This window comes from Lucilia cuprina, chromosome 3 (assembly GCF_022045245.1).
Source record: "Lucilia cuprina isolate Lc7/37 chromosome 3, ASM2204524v1, whole genome shotgun sequence".
In the NCBI taxonomy this organism is placed as follows: Eukaryota; Metazoa; Arthropoda; class Insecta; order Diptera; family Calliphoridae; genus Lucilia; species Lucilia cuprina.
This window is the reverse complement of record NC_060951.1, coordinates 37,378,478-37,380,977: the sequence shown is the minus strand read 5'-3', so window position 1 is coordinate 37,380,977 and position 2,500 is coordinate 37,378,478. Positions and strand designations below refer to the sequence as shown.

The following is a 2,500-nucleotide window of genomic DNA, read 5'->3' as shown; positions in this document are numbered from 1 at the left end:
AATTTTATATGAAATATTAATGTAAACATTTCAAAATATAAAATACTGGAAAATTTATAATCATCATTTGTATACATTTGTAAAATATGTCTATTTAGAAGACATATTCACGTTATGGTGGCAATTGCCAATAAATTGATCAATATCTTGTTTTTAATAAAACAACTTCAGACAAAAATCATTCATTTAGTTAAATCCATGAAAGGTCTATTTTAAATAATATTTAAAATTAAAAATCTGTTGTGAAACTTTTTTTTCATATTAAGTTAAACGATCACTGAGTCTTGGTAATATGGATCATTACATGGGATCATGTTTACATATGTATATATTGGCAGATTGAACATTTAGGACCAATCTTTAAGTGAACGATTAGCGATTAAATTATAATTAATCCTCGAAATTCGTTAGATTATCAGAGTAAATTAGCTTATCTGATTATTAATTGCCATTTGATTGGCCACTCTAAAACCCAGTCTTCGTAATAATTCTCTTTTTAGGAAAAGTTCCACATTCACCTATTAGTACAAGATTGACATTTTATATCTATCATAGAATGATAAATCTTCTTTAATTTAAAAGATCTATTTTCATTAAAAGATCAATAATTTAGTAAAAGAATGACTTCTTCTTAGAAAAACTAATTTTTTTTATTAAAGATCAATCAGACTTTTAGGATAATCAATCTTCATTTAACAGAACGGATTAAACATTTGAAGCTGAACTCTTAGGGCGGGTTTATTACTAAACTAGGCTTAACTTGCTGTTAAATTAAACTCGGAACAAGTTTAGACGGACTTTAACAGATGATTGTGTTTTTCAATTATGGATTTAAGATCAGTTAACTTTGTTAGTATTGCCAACTTTTCAGTCAAAAACATAAACAATGAACAGCTGTTTTTTGCAAATATGTAAAATGTAAAATTTTAGAAAAAATATAAATAAACATTTAAAAAAATAATAATATTAATAGAAAAAATCAGAAAATTACTATTTACTTAAAATGTTAAGTTTTTCTTCTTCCGAATTCATTATTTTATTGTTTTTGTTGATAGTGTTTTCTCACTTATAACTTAGGTTTAATTGGCCAATTACACTCAGTTTAACTAAGATAATAAGTAACTTTACTGATTACTGAAAAACACAAAACATATATTAAACTAGATTTAACCAAAGAATGAAGATTATCTTTATCAGAAAAACTCGCCCTTAGTAAAAGATTAAAACTTTAAGCGAAAGATTAACCTTTTAGAGAAAATGTAAACATTATATATTAATGATTGCCTACATTTAGTGAAAGATGATACTTTTAGCAATAGATTCATCTTCTAGTGAAGATTTTTGTGAATAGATCGTAAATTTGTTTTAATTTAATGAAAAAGGAATCTTTTAATGCAATATTAACATGTTAGTGACGGAAGTGTAATATTTGGTAAAAAATTATTATTTAGTTAAAGAACAAACTTTTAATAAAAAGAAAATATGTTCTAGTGAAAGATACATTTTTAGTGGAAAATCGTGGGGGAGTTATTACTGAGAGATTACACATATAGAGAAAGATCAAGCTTTAAATTAAAGATACACATTTGTGTGAGAGATGTTGATCTTTAGTAAAAATTCTCCATTTTATAGAATATAAAAAAAGTTGAGGACTTCATCTCTTGGAAAAATAAAATTGAAAGGTCTAGATTACCAGTTCTAAAAATCATTGATACTTTGCTTTCATATCAGATTTCTTAATAAAAATCACTTATCGTTTTTATGATAGCAGAAATTGCGTTGCTTGTAATTGAAACTGATAAATTTTCAAGTCAAAAACCTTCAAACAAATGTTATCCATATTAAAAATTTAAATCAATAAAATTTACTTACAAGAGTTAAAGTAATTTACCCATGAGTCAATATATTAAAAAACTTCTTTTTTTAAAAACGAATTTCTTTTATCCCAAAAAAAAACTCAACAAAAATCCCCACAAGAAAAATTCCCATTTGAAAAGAAAAAAAATTATCTTAATCATTAATTACACTGTAAGTTACAAAACAAATCCTTAAGTGAAAAAATTTTTTTGTACTAAATACTAAACTTTATTGTATAGACCACCAATATAGGCGATAGTGAAGCGAGACGACCCCCGCCAAACAAACTTCCCAAAACAATAACATACAACTTGCAACAAAATAATAAACAAATTGTTCTAATGAACGAAAAACAAAAAAATAAAAATAAAATAAATAAACATTCTGGAATTGAAATGTAACTTTACAGGGTAACAAGTATTTAAGAAAACAAAAAATTGTTGTACTAAAATTTTAAAAAGTATTAACCGGAATGAAAATATTTTTACTTTTGGGCTAGACCACTATCTGGTTAAACAAGACTAATTCTCTATATTACTATAGACTAGTCTATAGTCTAGTCTATAGTCTAGTCTATAGTCTAGTCTATAGTCTAGTCTATAGTCTAGTCTATAGTCTAGTCTATAGTCTAGTCTATAGTCTA

At 25.2% G+C, this 2,500-nt stretch overlaps 1 protein-coding gene across 1 annotated transcript in view; it reads left to right on the top strand.

The window, feature by feature from the left end:
- The window catches only part of LOC111682356 (band 7 protein AGAP004871-like), a 4,961-nt gene that overhangs the window by 425 nt on the left and 2,036 nt on the right, over window positions 1-2,500 (top strand). The gene's annotated exons all lie outside the window — the stretch shown is intronic.